Genomic DNA, 19,062 nt, shown 5'->3' with positions numbered 1-19,062 from the left:
AGTAACAAATAAAAATAAATAAATACATTTAAAAAAATATCAACGGAACTTTTAGCTCAAAGCAACCTCTCTACCTCATTTTCCCTCCTTAACTTTAGTCTAAATAAAAACTAATAAATATAATTACTTTATTTCTAAGATTTTCCAAACCAATTTGAAATAATTTAGAAAAAAATAATGAAGGGAAATGAACAAGTCTTATATTTTTATTGAAACATACAAAATTAAAAATCCCTATTAAAAAACTTCATAACGGCGATAAAAGAATACTATATTTCTTGTAACTATTTGATTAAGCTTTTTTTCATGTAAACTTAGTTCCCTTGATGATAATAGTAACTAAAATAGTAAAAATTTAAGCTAGAACGCGTGCGATACTTTTTTTTAGTTGAAAATGAACAGGACTTTTTATTTTCTAAAGCTGTTATCATTGTTGTTTAATTCTTGAAGAGAGAAAATTTAAGTATATAGTTAATCCACAAATGTGTTTGATCATGAATGAAATAGAGTAACGCTGAGGATTAATTGTGTAGCTATTCGTTTAAGTCCAGGTTGAACTCAGATTAAAATTGAGGATCGATATCGAAGTAGTTCCTATCTGTGTTCTTGTTAAATACAGGTTGGGATTTGTGTTTATTTTCTTCCTTTCAATGATCTGGGACCTTAACAAATGTGTCATAAACAAAAGACTTAGTGATACCAATCAACGAAAAAAAACCACAATGTCAGACAAGTTGGTATTATTGTATTTAAAAAACAACTAGTAATTCTATTTTTTATTAATTTCTTTTTAGAGTGGCTTTCCACCTGTGGAGGTATTAAGGCCTCAGTCACAGTACGGGATTTAATTTGTGAATTTTAGGCACCAAGGGGATCGATTTCTTTATCTGGCGATAATCTTTCTTCTTTAATGTTATTTTCCTTGATGATTCCGGTGGACCTGGAGCGTTTTTTTATTTCCCTTTGTTCCTGGTGTAGTTGAAAAGCTTAATGGAAAACGGCTCCCGATGACTGATTTGGAATGTTATGAGGAAGATAGGAAGGTATTTTATCTGCAAGGATTCGCAGATCTATGCAGTGTTGTTCATTTGGTGATGAAGCAGATGGTTCTTCAGAAATAACTCGGTTGGATTTTGGATCTGATAAGATTTCCAAGCTTGGCATAACAGAATTACTAGATGAAGAATCTTTATGTTGATTTTCATTTTCATTTGCGTATGATAGTCCTTCAAAGAGAACCAGGTTAGATTTAGGTTATGATGAGGGGCCTGATCCTAAAATCACAGGTTTCCAGAGGGAAGACTCTCCCGTTGATTTGACTGGATATGAGTATAAACTAAACTTGCTATCAACTCTCCCCTTTTTAATTAACGATTCCAACAAAATATTTTGGTATTCTTTGTACTACAGCTTGTGTAGGTATGCCAGAGATAGAGATATATTACAGGATTTAAGTGCAGGATATTTTTCAAGGTTTTTTTTTAATATTTGCATCTGACCTCACAAACCCAATCTCCTTCACTTCCTCGGTGAAGAGACCTAGTGTCTTTGCTACCCGTCCTTAGGGCTTTTACTCTGAAAGATTTCGTTGGATGTAATTCAATTTCTCTTTTTAAGCCTCTTATTTTGATTTTGAAAACATTTCCCGACAATTTACTCTAATAATGAAACGGGAAACTAAGATTTTTAAATTTACAAAGAATATTTATTGGTTTTTTCACTCTAATAAGATTTTTGGACTTTCAAGGGAATATTTGATTTTTAGATAAAATAAAGTTTTTAGAAATTTGTCTGGAGATGCGTGCGCATTTAAATTTGACACAAAAAAATTGATGTTTAACTGAAATATCTGTCCTTTAAAAAAAAATCATTTTTTTTATCCAACGTCAAAATTCAATTTTGAAGAAGAAATGCTACAAAACGATACATTTTGGACATAAAATTATAGTCATTTCCAGTGGCAGGTGGTTGGTGAGCAAAGTGAGCCTAACAGCTGGGAGTTTGGGGCGTTATAAGCTTCCCCAATAAATTTTTGGATAATTGAGTACTTTAAGGGTCTTTTTGAGGCCTATTGAGGGAGTGGAATCCTGAAGTTGATAGGGGTTTTAATATGATAATTTTATGTTATATATAATATACAGTAGATTTATTTATAATTATGTTGTAATTTTAATTTCCTATAAATTTAAATGCATTTTTCCAAGAAAGATTCTGTTTATTATTTGTTATGTTGATAAGTTTGTTTTATTAATTTGAACAGTAACCTTATAGTTTGTTATCAAGTTTTTTGAAGAGAAATGATATAATCAGATGATTTGTGTTCTAATAAAATATGATATTTCAATAAAACAACGTAACTTTCTTAAAAATCAAGAGAATTGAATGAAATTTTCAGGAATTACAGAAAACAATATTGTGCAAAAGTTGATACTTTTAAATACCTTCAATTGAATTGTATAATATATATTTCGAGGCTATGTATATATATTTTCCCATGCTCTCCAGACAATAAATGATAATTATTGAAAAAGAAAAAGAGAAGTTAAAAATTAAGACATTCATATTGTGCAATAATAAAGATTCAAGGTACTAGTATCGGGTTAAAATCTATGTATTTCGCATAAATATATTAGTTGAAAATCTTACAACATACAAGATAAATAAATTTATTAATGTCCATTTTACCTTTTGTTTGATCCATTACACATTAGTAGTGATTTTGAAGACTACCTTGAGATTACTTATTTTCCAGAAAATATTACGATTAAAAGAACCAATAGATTTAAGAAAAATTAAACTGTGTGAAAGATTAAGACTTTCCCTACGTTAAATATAAATACCATCAAATTGATTTTCCCCATTTAAGTAATAAAAATCTAGCATTTCTATGGGAGTTCCCATAACACTTATAGACTTTAGCGCACGCCTCTTGCAAGTTTTTTTCTCTCCGTAAATCCGCAGGTTTAAAGCTTTACCTACACAATGCGAGTCACAATGAGTTCTACTAATATCTGGAGTGAACCAAGGGTCAATCACTTAACCTCATGTAGGGGAAGGTGTATTTTTTATGGTTAAAAATCAAATTACAATATTACTCCATTTTTATTTCAACAGAATCAGAAAATCTTTTTGAAGTCACGTGCTACAATTAGTATCTCTTCCACCAAGACAACATTTTTGAACTGAAATAAAAATGTTTTTGATTAAAAAAACTTACGTAGAGCAAGGTTAATAGAAATACAATTTGAAAATCAGAATGATATACATTTTTTATTTTTCTTAGACTTCTATAAATAAAAAAAGTAAAAATCCCAAAAGTGATTATTTTTATCATTCATTTATTTATTGAAGAAATTCTTTTTCAAACAATCAAATCATTGCCTATTGTATTCTACGGCTTGAAGGAGATACTCTCTCTTCTTGGGATTTTTAGTTATTATGTTCGCATAGTTAGTCATCCTTTTTATTCCTTTCTCTGCAGTACCCAAATATTATGAATATATTTTTTGCTTTCATGTAGTCTTCATTTCCTGACCATGATACAACAGGCTCATGAAGCCAATCTCACCTTATATTCAGTAAGGCTTAAAAAAAAAAAAAAAAAAAAAAGGATTCTGGACCAACAAGATAGTTTAGTTTTTTCAGATATAATTTAAAAAATAGGCTTGCCTCTTCAAAAACTGTCAGGTTTTTGAGTATTTCTTACACAATATTTTTTTTTGTATTTCTAATAACCTTGGCGTAGAATATATCTATCAGCCTGGAATTGCTAAATACATTACCTTTAACATTTTTTCACAAGACAAATACAAAAAGTAAAGTTTAGATCTAGCATTTTATTCGTTAAAATTAGGAGTCATTTTATTGGCAAATGATGTACAATATATATAAAGTAAATCTTATAGAGAATTAACAAAGAGGGAGGGACGATCAAAGGGTTGAATGATGATTAATTGATTATTAATATTATATTTGACAGTATTGTGTCCGTGCCATTTTCATTTCATCACTGTAAATTATTATTAATTTTTGTTTATATTATAATAGCACAATTAGTAGTATAGTTGTAAAAATAAATTCTATCTGTGATAAATGTGAAAAGGTAATTTATAAATAGCTAGTTTAATGGTTTCACATTTACATTTTTGCTGAGTTTAATAGACATGATTAACCTTGGTTCTAACATTATTTTTTTTATTTTTTCTTCTGATACACTTTTATGTAATAATCATTGACATGTTTGAATAGAAAATTAAATTTTAAGAAGTAAATCTTGGAAAGTATTTTTGTTAGTAGAGGATGTCCCCCATAATTTTGTTCAGCAGTAATTAAATTGCTATTATTTTATATATAAATGCAACAAACAATTTTTGAAACACTTATTAAAATCTTTTTAAATTATAGTTTGTGTAATAATACATTATAAAATAATTTCTTATATTAAATCATAGGCAATTCGGAGTTTCTCCTACAAAAAATCATTAATTTTCCAACATATATATGCAATAAATAATTCCATTGTAATTATTTAGTTTTATAAATTTCTTTTGGTTTATCATATATTCAAAAAATATTCAAAGGACTGTGATGTGTACATTTTATAATTTAAAATGAAATATTAAAAATACTTGTAATTATGAATATCTTAGAATCAGGCCTTAAAAACACATACATAGTAGATATGCTATAAGGCAAAATTAATTTATAATATTCAGTGAGAAAAGGAAAATGGCACACCCGCAAACCTGTCTACTATAATATTAATACTATTAATCAAGTAATCATCATTCAATCCTTCGATCCTCTCTTTTTTAATTCATTCTCCACCAATGATTTACGTTATATATATTGTACATCCTTCACCAAAAAGATGACTCCTAACTTTAACGGATAAAATGTTCAATCTAAACTTTACTTTTGTTAATTTTTTTAATAATTGACTTGTAGAAAAATGTTAACGGTAGTATCTGTATCACTTTCAGATTGAAACACTCACTCTAAGCAAGTTTTTTTAATCAGAAACATTTTAATTTCAGTTCAAAAATGTTGTCTTGGTGGAAGAGATATTAATTGTAGCAAGGGACTTCAAATAGATTTTCTGATGCTGTTGTACAATAAATGGAGTAATATTGTACAAAGTCAGTTAGGCATTGCCATTTGATTGTTAACCATAAAAAATACACATCCCCCTGCATGAGGTTAAGTGATTTACCCTTGGTTCACTTCAGATATTAGTAAAACTCATTGGCTATCCCTTCTTCTATCCGCGTGGCTTATCTATTACCTAACCTATTGGCTATCACATACCACCATACAAGTAAAATCGGAACTATTGAGTACTCAGTTACACATATGGTTACTTTTATTTGTAGCTAATATTTATTGTTTATAGAAATGAGAGGATGTGCAATAATTGTAAGTTTAAGGACTATTGTCCATTGAAAATCATACCTAACTTATTATTTTCATGTATAACAACATATATTAGTCAAAATGTGTTTAAAAGAACTTAATAGGGGGTGCTGCAGTTCCACAGTGCTATTGATAAGCCGCCACTGGCCCTTTCTAACAGTATAACAATGTACTATTTTTAATTTCCGGAACATTTTATTACATTATTTTTGCAATATTTGCAAAATAAACCCGTTATCGAAGGTTATTTTTTCAACTATATTACTCACCATTACTTTTTTGGTTTTGTAAGTTGAAAAAAAATAAAATTGATAAGTTTTTGTTCCTCTTTACAATGTCAATAAATGCTATTAACTACTTTTTTTTTTTTGCAAAATTAGTGCTAAACAGTTTTATTCATTTTTTTTTTGGGGGAATTCGAGTTACCAATTTTTTGACAAAATCAAAAGATGGACTTCTCATGTAGACAAATTTTTTGACAAAATCAAAAGATGGACTTCTCATGTCAGTTTATAACACACTATTTTTTTTAAATTCATAATAATACATTTCAGCTATATTATAATGCATTATAAAATACTCTAACGCTAACCTACACGACAGAGGTCTAAACATTAAGAAAATTACGTTGCCCATTGACCATTGTTAATGTGATTTTCCGCTCCCTCTTTGCCCCGAGCAACGTCAGGGTATTTTCGAAAGAGAAAAATATATTACTGGAGCAGAATTACAGGGACTGAGGGATGATGCCGGAGGAGATCATCTCATTCAGTAAAGCAATACAACTTTTTCTTGGATCTACCAGGAACCACTACAGTATAATTTCAGGATGAACGTAATATGATTCATGGAGAGGAACTTCTATGTTATCAAATCCATTAATTCTGGAAACAGAACTATAAAAATTCATACATAGAAATGTACAGTATAAACTCCAATGATGTATAATTCTACTTGGAAACTTATTCGAGCAATTGTTATCAATTGATTCGAAGCCCTTTCCTCCTCCGGTATGAAACATATTTAAACTTGTAAAAATTCATTTGGTAAATGAGGTACTTATTATAATATTAGTGGAGAGGAAGTTTTCAAATTTGGTTGTTTTTTAAGGATTGAAAAAGGAATGAAATGGAAAGGAACAGTACCTATTTAAAATCCCATATTTAGGACCGATACAACACTTTTGTGTCTAGGTATTAATGTACTTCATAAATATATATTCATATAAAAATAGATCAATAGAAATTAAACAAAATTTGATTAATAAACAAAACATAGGTGAGTTAGGAATGGGTAAAATGTTGATAAAAATATCAGTTTTCAGATTAAAATAGGAAAAATGGTTGATGCAATTATTCTTTTTTCAAATTTGTTTCATTCTTTAATAAATTGTCGTGACGTTAGCATCTCGCTCTGAGTGATTAGTTCCTTCCTACTTTAGGTCTAATTTTTTTAAATGCATAACAATATAATTTACCAATATTTTCCCTGCTTTTGCGTTAGAATAAATGTTGAAGGTTCTCCTCTCTATCTGGTCATTCCAAAATCATACCATATTAACAAGGGTCTTAATTTGGTAGTCTCTTACTCGTACTCTTAGAAATTCTCATCCCTAGGTAAAGGTATGGCAATTGGCCATGCAAAAAGTATAGAAAAATAATAGTTTTGAGATTAAAAAAATGGAAATACGGCTTGATACATTGGGAACATCACTGTCTAAACCACTGACTCTCTCATCACACAATTTCCACAGCAATTTTTTCCCCTTCTTCTTTGTTTGGTTTACAGTATTTTGCACCCCTTCCCTCACCAACGATGTAAAGCGCTGATCTAGAAGGAAAAAATAAACTTAAGACTTCGTTTTGACATATTTTTATTCAAATGAAGGTTTTTTTTATATAAAAGTGTACATAGGTGGATTATTATGGGGAGTCGTTGGATTTGGCGTAGAATTGGTTGTGTAGTAGTATGTTGTTGTGTAGGTGGTGGTTGTGGTAGTTGTAGTGGTGGTTGTAGTTGTAGTAGTGGTTGTAGTATAGGTTGTTGTTGTTGTAGTTGTGGTGGTTGTTGTATACTCAGGGTAATAATGCTTGTAATCGTAGGGCTTTACATCATACTGTTGCTTCGTGTTTCCTGGTACACCATAGACAACATTGGTAGTGTAGTCCTTATGATAATAATTTTTGGGGTAATAATTGGCTGTTGGAAGGGATTTTGTTTGCGGAGGATTGTAAGGGGGTCGTGAGTACTCATAGTAGGGTGAAGTAGTTGGCTTTATTTCTTTGGGAGAATAATACTCCATGGACTTTGTAGGTCCGTAGTGCTGTTCCGGGGGTTGGTACGACTTCGTCTCATAAACGGGTTTGACATCCCTGTACACCTCTTTGCTCACTTTTTTTTCCTGTGTATAAGTTGTTGTCGTTGTGGATGTTGTCATTGTTGTGGTATAGTAGTATGTTGTTGTATATGTGGTAGTAGTAGTCGTGGTTGTTGTGGTAGTCGTAGTGGTGGTCGTGGTGTAAGTGGTTGTCGTTGTCGTTGTGGTAGTAGTTGTGTAGGTTGGGTATTTGTGTTCGTATGGGACCAGTTGAGGTTCATAAGACTTGGGATTTCTGTGAGGGACTCCTTGATAGACATCTACAGTGTATTCTTTTGGTTTGTACTCGTAGGGCTTATATGTAATTGAGGGCAAGGGTTTAATTGTGATGGGAGAGTAGGGTGGCCTCGTCTCATAATAGTCTTTTGTTGTGTATTCTAGATTCTTGGGAATGTATTGGGTATACCCGGGTTTGTCATATGGCACTTTTGGAGGCTCGTGATATGGATAATCCTTTGATTCAAGTTCTGTAGGAATTGATCCATGATTCGTGTTAGGCGACCCATTAAGAATTTTTTCTTCCGATTTCTTTTGAGAGCCTTCTGAAGCCGATTTTTGATGTTCTTCTTGAACATGAGATGATGAGCTTTCTTGAACCATGGAATGAGAGTCAAATCCTTGGTTCTCATTGTGTGAATCTCCTGAAGAAGATGCCGAATTTTGGTCTTGTTTATGAGATTCTTCTTGATGAGATGATGAATCTCCTGAAGAAGATGCCGAATTTTGGTCTTGTTTATGAGATTCTTCTTGATGAGATGATGAATCTCCGTGATTCATGGATTGAGCATCATGATTTTTATCATTATCAGAGTTTGGAGAGCTACCAGAAGATCCTCCATATCCAGACGAACCCAATTCTTCTTCTCTTTTTTTGATTTGATTAATGAGGAAGTTTTCGCTGGGGGAACCCGAAGGCTCCATTTCTGCAGAGACTCCACTTGGAGCATAGTTAAAATTGATTATCACCCATAATGAAATAGTAATTACTAAGCCTGGGTGCTTCCACATTTTGCATCAGAATACCGTTCTAAAATCTATGATATTATTTTACAAATTAAATGATCGTAAATTTGATAAAGTCCAAACAAAGTTTCGATGATTTACTTTAATGGCTTCGTAATTTTATATATGATCTAATTATTTCTTTATTATTTCGAGAATTTATATTGATTTATTATCCTATAAATAAGATTTGAATTGCTTTATCGAAATGTAGATAGTAATATTGTTTCATCCATGTAAGTTTATCTCATAGAATTGGGATAATTTTGAATTTTAATCAGTTTCAAAGTGCCTACTCACACATATTTGATACATTTTGATTATGGTTTCAATTATGTTTAGATAGACGATTTGTTTGTATATTTTTAATGATATTGTGTTTGTTAACTTCCCAAATAAGTAATCTATAAGAAAACAAGTTTAATATTCTTTCTTTGAGGGTATAATAGCCTCGCAAATCAGTGTTATATATTTCCAATACACAAATCTACATTGATTTTCAATCAATTTATTCTATGTATTCGATCTTATTAAAAACCTCTTATCTATAAAAAGATCAACATTTTATTCCAAACTTGAAATGCGACAATTCATCAGTTGATGTGTTAGTAAAATCTAAAAAAGATTACTTGAACTAATTATATGATTGGTCATCGAAGAATATGACATTAAATAAAAAAATATGTCTGTTGCTATTTGAGATGTAGTGCTTGAATGAATCTGTCTTATATATATATATATATATATTTGTATACTTCTGCCTGTCTGGTTATAGAATCTAAAATGACTGAAAGGGTTGTGCTGATTTTTTGCATATGATACCCTTAAAACATTGTATTGAACACAAGGGTCTTTTTTTATCTTAGATACATGGCATTTTTAAGATGTCATTAAATAAAAGGTTATTTCCCAACTTTTTTGTATTAAATATAGATTCCAAAACAACTTGATCGATTAAGCTAATTTTCAAGAAAGTGACTCCTCTGCACTAAGTACAGCCACTTTTAGTGTTCTGATGAGCGTTCAATTCATAAATGAGAAAAGAAAAATGGGGGGCGCACAATAATATGTAAGGCGGAATTGGTAGGTTGAGACTTGAGGGATACTCTTCTATCAAAGCTTAGTGAAATAAAATTATACAGTAAATAATATAGCTGGGTCGATACATACCCTTCTCGGCACGCGGTTTGGTTCTGTAAAATAGTAAAACGGTTTAAAAAAAAAAATAATAATGTAGTTTTTCAAGTTTTTTCCCTATTTTAATCATAATAATTTCTTTTCTGTACAAATTATTTATTCCTAAATATACTAAATATATAATTCTATTATTAATGAATTTGTATTTTTTTTTCCAAAAAGATGAATTGTCTATATTTTTGGGTACCAAGACCCATAAGCAGTCACAATATCTCCAGCTTTCGAAAAAAACCTTTAGTTGCGAGGTATCGTGAAGCTTACTTGGAAACACTTCGAAATTTATCTAAATTATCCCTCCACCATATGACTGGGTTTTCGTCAACTGGGATGCATTTTATACTTTTGTATGTCCATTATCTTTTGACTCAGATTCGTAGGTATCATATCAATATTTAAGCCACAAAATATATATTCGATTTTATAAAAAATAATATCAAATTATTCAACATGTGATTATTTATATGTACCGCACCAAGGGTAAAAGTGTACCGAACTGAGCTGCGGTACCTCCCATACCATACCAGTCCTAGTAGATTGTAAGTTTTAATTTTAATAATAATTATAGTTTGGAAAATAATTTGGAACTATCCAAACAAATCCAAGTTTCTAGAATTTTATCAAATGAACTAATAAAATAGCTTTGATTCACTTGGTTCAAATAGAGTGTTTGGAATCAGGAAGACATATTTGATATTTCGAAACCATAAACTAAATCATAAATTACGATACTTCTATTTAAAATTCAATTTTTATGAGGGGAACATTACAACTTTTTTTTTACATCCTACATTTTCATATAAGAGAGTTTAATAATTATAAAATTTTATGAATTGATTTCATACTTTTCTAAACATGTAAAATAGGTGTTGGATTCTTGGCAACCGTTTTTTTTAAGAGTTGAAATACTGATGGTCCCAGTGATTTCAATTTTAAGAGTAAATGCTGCAATAGACACTGCTGACGTTACGTGAAAACGCTCTATAGGCTACTACTGACTTTTCTCCCCAAGTGCCTCACCTGACCCAGACTTTTTTCAAGGAATTTATTAGAGGAGTATGAAAAATATCATGAACTTATAGATATCCTGTCACTTGTCACAAAAAAAAAGTTTCATATGCAAAGATTCATGTTAAAACAGAGTAAGATAAAGGGTTTCATCCTTTGTATTTTGATATGGAGAAAAGTTTTGTTCAACAGAATGTGAATAGTATAGCAAAAATAGAAGCAAAAACAGAATGTATAGACAACCAAAATATATCCTTGCGCTGAAGGTCATTTATATAATAAAACATTTTGAATTTAGACATTACAGGAGTGAAGTTCAGTTTATCGACAATCTATTTTTCATCAACTGAAAGAATGATATTTTCGAAAATTATATATATATATTAATTTATATATCTACCTATCATATATGTATAAATGGTTTTGATTTAGGTGTGATAACTAAAATTACATCTTTTTGGAAGCACCGTACGTACAAAACAACGTCTTGACCCATACTGTATGTAAATAAATTTATTTTTTGGTTTGCTCAGTAAATATTGTTGAACGCTTCATAAACTAACTATATGAATTGAACACATTTGCACTGAAAATGTAAACTCTATAGCAAGAGAGTAATTGTATGTGCTAAGAAAATCATTCAATCAGAAACAAATAAAGATAAACTTATTTGGTCTATATTTTTAGAGTGTACATATATATACGACTATTTAAGGATTCATCAAGATGTTTATTGACAGATAAGTGAAACACTTAGAGTTACTCCTCATTTTTCCCTGGTCCATTATATGATGATGATATGTATTGTATAGTTACTAATAATACATTGATGGAGCTAGAGGAGGGAATGAAGGCAGGAAGTAGGTACCCAAGAAATGTTGAAAAAGATTATTATTGAGTTCCATTTATTTGAGAGTGGATAAACGCCTACATGAAAAGGTTTTCTTTAAATGTATATAGTACATACGTTCCATTACTCAATACATGATGATCATGAATCCTTGTCTTACTTAAATGTCTTAGATACATTGACTGATAACGATAATTTTACAAACAATTATACAAAATAAATATCTTTACCATGACGAACATTCACACTGTATTTTTTAAGACCTCTACTATTTCTTTTTTGTATTTTAAGAAATTTAGAATCCTAAAAATAAGAAAATTAAATTAGGGGCCTTTCTATCAGAGTAGAAAAAATGGGATGTGAATTGAAAGTTTGGATTATTTGTGCCATGACTAAAAAAAGTTTAGTTAAATAATTGACTGTCATTCTATAAATCTGAAGAAAATTATTAATTTAGAAAATTCATGAGGGGCCCATATTTTTTTAAAATGTCATCTCATATTAGATTCGGAAAAAGTTAAAAAAAAAAAATCAACCCCTTCAAAGAAAAATTGTATCAGCAGCACTGATATCTAAAATTGAAATTTTCCCATGATGTTTATTAGTAAAACCTGGAATTGTACCTGGATTCTGGAATAAAAAAGAATCACCATTTTCCATTATTTTATAATCGTCTCAGCCTGATTTAGGACATTTTCCAATATCTTTTTAAACAAAAAGTAGAGTGATGCAAAATACATGAGATCCCAAGCACTCATAGATATGATTTAATTTACGTCCATAAAAATTATGTGAGCAGTAAGTAAAAAAATACAAAATTAAACAGTGCATTGACAAATCATTTCGTGGCAATTTTTGTACGTAAAATATAAATAATTATTTCCTCGGTAATAATTATTTTGATATACTGGGAATAATTATGTTGATTTTATGGTGATTAAAAAGGATATAGATGGTGAAATGTTAGAATGAATAATTAGGAGCTGAATCATGCTCCATTTCAAATGGATCAACCTTATGGATTATCTGTGCATATACATTATCCGTATATATATAAAAGAGAGATTGTGTGTGTAGATGCCCTTTGCATCACCATTGCATCTAGGAGGATGACATTTTGCATGGGTCCCTCTTTTGAGCTCGGACTGGCTAAGATGGGGGTGTCGATTTTTGGGGAGGTCATATAAGGGGGGCTTATGCTTTACCCAAAACCCAAAAACAGTTTTTTGCAACTCAAAGAGACTAGATAGAGGGTTTAGTTATTTATCTATACAAATAATTATATTTTTTAAATCTATTGAAAATTAAAAAGTTATGAGTAAAAAAAAAAATAGATGAAAATTGCACCTACAGATTTTTTTAGAAGCAAAAAGTGGATTTCCTATGGAATATTGGATTTGTCTATTTAAAAAAACAAAAAACTTTGTAGAAATTTGTCTGGAAATGCTTTTGCATATTATTTTGACACATATAAGTTAGTGTTTAATTATCATTTTCAGAATATATTTTCTCTTTTTTTCATCCAACGTCAATTTTTAATTTCTAAGAAGGAATGCCACAAAACGATGCATTTTAGGCATAAAAATTGTACTTCTAATTCCTGGAAAATTTTATTAAATAATTTTTCCAATATTTGCAAAAATGAATCAGTGATCGAAGGTTATTTTTTCCATGACATTATTCTCCAGAACTTTTTCGTTTTTGTTAGTACAAAAAAAAACTTGCAAGGTTTGTGTTTTTCTTTTGATTTTACAATTTTTTGAAAACAAAAAAAATAAATTAAAGATGGCCTTTTCATCCATACATTTGTTTGTGTATACATTTGCTATGTTATTTGAAGTTTATAACACATTTTTTTAAAAATTCATATTAATACCTATATATATATTATACAGGAGTTACATTATAATGCTTACCCGCAAAGTTTAAGCTTTAAGAATAAATAACATTGAACCTTGTCCATGTATTGTTTATTCTTCACGATATATAATATTCAGAACAGGGCCCTGGTTATTGTTGAAGTGTAAGCGTATAAGTGAATTTCAAAGAATATTCATTTATAATTTAAATTTAATTACGGGTTAGAAACCTGAAATTTACCCACTCAAATTATTCAAAATTCTGGAAACTATTTTTAGTGACTGACTTCAAAAGTTCCAATATAAAATATCAGCTGTATAGAATATCCTTTTTTTCATCAGAGTGGGAAACAATGCTTATGGTCTTAACATTAATTTGTGCAGGTCACACTCCAACTGAAATTTCAAGACTTACTAGAACAGAAATGTGATAACAATAATGGCAAGGATGTTGAAGTATCTTGCATTGCAATTAATAAAACCATTGCAAAACTTGGTGGTAAGTCCATGTTAAGTTTGGAGGGGCCAGTCCTTACGAATAACATGAAATAGACCCATCTCCAACGTTGCAAGGGACTTTCAAATGACCTAAAATCTCCATCAGCTGGAAGAGCAATAATCTTTTATAGATCTAGATTATAAACGTCTTAATGCCCACTTTATAGATCTGGGGGGATAAAAGATGCTAAGGGAATCATCACCACCATAAAAAAGTCTGCATCAGCAATGGTTTTTGCCTTTATGGGATCAAATGGGATTATGGCACCCTGATTACTACAAGTCCTTCAAGACAAATTGTGTCCTTAGGGACAACATTTCCCAGAAGGTAGTGTAGTCTTCCAGAAGGATGGAGCTTCTGCAAACACGGTCAAAGTTATCCAATCATTTTCCCCCAAAAAAAAAAAAAAATCAATTTCTGGGAGAAAACTAAGTGGCTACCCTACAGGCCAGATGCAAGGCCCTGACTATTCATTCTGGCCGCATGTTGAGATGAGGGCATGTGAGAAGCGACATGGGAGGGTGGAATCCATGAAGGCAGCTGTAAATAAGGCATGGATTAGAATGAATCCAGACTAAATACGCAAGACTAGTATCGCTTTCTGAAAAAGATCACTGCCATAGTCATAGCTGATGGTATCAGAGTTAAATAAGTATATATCAGGCATCCTTTGGAATAATTTGTTATTAACTTCTTTTTTTTGTAGTACGAATATTATTCGAAATATGAAGCAATTATGTAAAATTGCTAGCTTTGTAAATTTCAAATTTCGACTCGGTATATCTAAATCAAGATACATTTGTTATTTCTAATATATTGAAAGTAATTATTCAGTATTGAAAAGTTAGATCTACATAGTTATTTTGGCTCAAAATATTTTCAATGCAATTTGTATAAAAAACAAATGAAATCTATTTCTTACAAGTAGAATCAATCGATTATAAACAAATGTAAATATGTTGTGTTAATTTTTGGCCGGTTTATGTCTAGTCCGCTCCCAGGAATTTACACAGAAGCACATTGTGTCCAAAATGTCCTCGGTTTCCCAATACTTATTTCGAAATATGTATAATTCCAGCGGTGCCGCCAGGATTTTTAACACTCATTATTTGTAAATTATGGAAGGGGATTTTGGGGGTTACATAAAATCTGAGGGCGGGATTTCTACGAAGTTGTACCAACATTCTAATTTGTAGAAAAAAGTTCCAAAATCACTCAATCTTTTAATAATGATTATAGGTACATAAATGTAAATTACCTGATGTTAAAAAATATTTAAATACTTATTAATGCTCATTCACAAGTTTTAATTTGAATTAGAAACTGTAAAATAAAATAGAACTCATTAATTCATTATTTTCTTTTTTTTCCTCTTTATATAATTTTGTTTCTTCATATCAGGAAATTAATCAATTAAATCAAGATTCACTTACATTCTCTCTACTGCATTTCTTAATCATATTGATCATTGAGTCTTAATTAAATTAGAAAAGAATAATTTCTATAAATATATCTTACTTTAAAAAGGAAGGAGTCAATGGCACCATTATAAAGAGAAATCTTGGTTTTAATTTTTTTAATTAATTAATTTACAATATATATGAATATGAATATTAGTTAAGTAAATTCGAAGCGTTACTAAGGGAGTATCAATTTTTTGAAGAACGGACTTTCATTTTTGTTTATATATTTATGAGACAATCATATTGATGTTAACACTACGACTTTCCATTCGTTGGACAAGAAGTTGGTACTAAGGGATGGAAAACGGTTTCTTTATAAATAATCTGTCAACCTTTTTCTCAAAAATAAGACCAAAAGTTTGTCAATTATTCCCGACTGTGGGATTGATATTCAATCTTCAATTGCTTACTTGGAAATTATTCAAGATGAAAAATAGAAAAAAATAATTATTTGACATTCTATAAGTGAGAAAAGTAAATAAGCCATTTTAAACAATATTTTGATTGCAATTCCTCAATCACCAATATCGTTTATAGTATAGCTACTGATCAAAAATCATATTTTTTCATGTAAATTGGAAAATTACATAGACCTACAAAGAAGATGCTTCAGACGTAAGTCACATTTAGTAATAGATATTTGATAACTTTCATGAAAAATGAAAGACCATATCTAAAGCTTGACCACATACATTTTAGGTCAACTGAAATTTAGAAGGTTGCACATAGGTAACTGAAATTCAGTCATATGGAATTTCAGTTAGTATCAACCTTCAAAGAATACGTTTACAAGTTTGTCAGTTGTTGCAAAAATGGTTCGTGAGCACCAACGAAATCAACCGTGGAAAAATGGTTTGCAAAATTTAAATGAGGCAAAATGAGCCTCGAAGACAGGCACGCAGTGAACTTACGAAAGAGGGAGTTAAGAACGGAAACATCAAATAACGTCATCAATTTTTTTTTTTTTTGAATGATCGTAAAGTAAAGTTGAATGACATAGCTGAGATTCTACAGCTTTGGGACAGAAGTGTATTAAAAATACTGTTTTAATATTTGGACATGCAAATCTGTTTGCAAAACGGGTGCCGGGCATTCTGACAACGAATCAACGTGTTCATGATTCGGAGCAATTTTTAGCGAAATTATAACCTAAAAAAGGGAATTGTTAGATAATATGTGACTATGGATCAAACGTGGCTCCATCAATATACTCCAGAGTACGGTCGACAGTCAGCTGAGTAAACCGATATTATGTTATAATATTAATTAAGTACCTCAAAAAGTGCTAAACTATCGTCAGCGGTTATTACATAGCACTTTTGGAGCTTTGGAAAAATGAGATCACGAAAAAACATAAGCCTTTTGAAGTAGAAAAAAACTGATGTTTCGGCAATACAATGATGCACTATATTACAAATCACTGAAAACGAACGCAAAATTGCATTGATTGGGGCTACAAATTGCTTTCCCATCTACCGTATTCTCCAGATCTGAGCCTAGTTACTTTTTCCTGTTTGTAGACCTCAAAAGAAAATTCATTGGTTATGAATAGGTTATCGTCGAAATTTAGGCCATTTTGAGACTAAAGATAAATCGTATTATGAAAGTGGTATTAAAAAGTTGTATGACCTCTATAACCGTTGTATCAGCCTCAAAGGTAACTAAATTGAATAAATCAATCGAATTAAGTGAAATAAAAGTGTAAGCTTACAAACTTTTCAGACGACCTGTTATTGGACTTGTTGTACATGAGAATGAAAAAATATCTCAAATTCATGAAAGATAATTTTGTATTTAAAATAATCAAATAAAAACTTAAGGGGACCCCTCTCAATTGACATCTCACGAGGAACATAACTAACTGAATTTGTACAAAAATAGATCAAATGGTCGTAATTTCGTTTTTTTTTTAAAATAAATCGGTGAATTGAAATAAATTAATGATTAAGTGCCTGAAAGTATATTTATCAGAAATAACCAGATGAACAGGTATAATGATAAATCGTCTCAACTATCGACAGCGAAACTAATGAGAAAATATCTTTACAGATACAGAAATAATGAATCCACGTTCAATTTTAATAATTCCATTCATAAGGGTTGGATTAAAAATTTAATTTGTTTCCTGTTTTTCATCATATTTTATCAATATATTAGGAAATGCTTACATTCTCAAATAGTTTTTTATCTAATTTACAGATAATTTAATAAAAAATTGATGATATGTATTTTCTTGAAATTTTTCTTCTAAAAATTTAATATTTGAATGCCTTTTCAAAAAATCTTAAATAGAAATTTAATTTTTGAAATTTTTCTCAAAATTTTTTTTTTTTTTTTTTGGTGAACAGCTGTTGATTTTGGAAATTTTTCTCCAAATAATCTATTTTTTTGTGAAATAGCTGGAAATTTTGATTTTTTTTTCTAAAAATTGTAATTTTTTTATGAATAACTGTCAAGTTTTGAAAAAATTTGGATTATCAAATTGTATATTTGAAAGTTAATTTTTTGAAATTTTTAACCAAAACATTTAATTTCTCTAATTTTTTCCAAAAAAAAAAAAAAAAAAAAAAAAAATCGAAAAACCAAGCAAAAAAAAATTAATAATAAAAATATATATAATCCTTTGAACGCCCCTGATAGTAGTAAAGGTTTAAAGGCTATGATTTAAAATATTAAAGAATCGGTACAGGGATCGATATCAGCAGCATCGGGAATTTTACTAAAATCCACATCGGGATTTTTTTTTTTTTTTGGGGGAGGGGAATTGTCCCTTCCCAAATTATTAAATACATTGAGTTGCTTATAATTTCATCAATATAAGAATTACTGACTGAGTATGAAATGACACAAATTCTAACCAATTGAATTCTATTTTTTACTCTTTTTGTGATCATACTATGTAGAGTCTGCTCCTTAGAATTTTACAAGAGCCAACTCATGAAAAAAGCAGAAAGAAAAAAAATACAGTGTATTTTTTATTTTATTTCATAAAGTTAGTCGTGTCCATTGATTTCTGATATTGATAGAACTCATTGTATATTCTACTCTTTTGTTCTTCCATGCTCGAGCAATGAATTCTATGAATAATGGCTCGTGCCACTCAATGAAGTTATTATATCTATTCCCGAAATCTCTGATGTAAAATCAATAGGATAATGTTTATAAGTAGATGATATCAAGTTATTTTCCCCTCTGATTTGTTGCATTTGCCTCTTTCAATCTTCATTCAGAAGAAGAAAGAGCCTCTACAATATTGAATAGAGTAAATTGACCATAAGGAAATCGATTTATCCATCATTCTTTATCATAGTATACATTTATATATGTATTCCTTATCCATGATTACTAATATACAATATGTTCTAATCTTCATCTTATTTATTCATAAATAATAATAA

At 30.0% G+C, this 19,062-nt stretch overlaps 1 long non-coding RNA gene across 1 annotated transcript; it reads left to right on the top strand.

Annotated features, from left to right (window-relative positions):
- Window positions 1-452: 452 nt before the first annotated feature.
- On the top strand, window positions 453-2,762 carry LOC121128174 (uncharacterized). The gene is made up of 2 exons (XR_005868084.2): window positions 453-733; window positions 795-2,762. It is a non-coding gene; the product is annotated as an uncharacterized lncRNA (long non-coding RNA).
- Window positions 2,763-19,062: the final 16,300 nt, after the last annotated feature.

The sequence above is a fragment of the Lepeophtheirus salmonis genome, chromosome 13 (assembly GCF_016086655.4).
Source record: "Lepeophtheirus salmonis chromosome 13, UVic_Lsal_1.4, whole genome shotgun sequence".
Lineage (NCBI taxonomy): Eukaryota > Metazoa > Arthropoda > Copepoda > Siphonostomatoida > Caligidae > Lepeophtheirus > Lepeophtheirus salmonis.
This window is presented reverse-complemented; position numbering and strand designations above follow the sequence as displayed.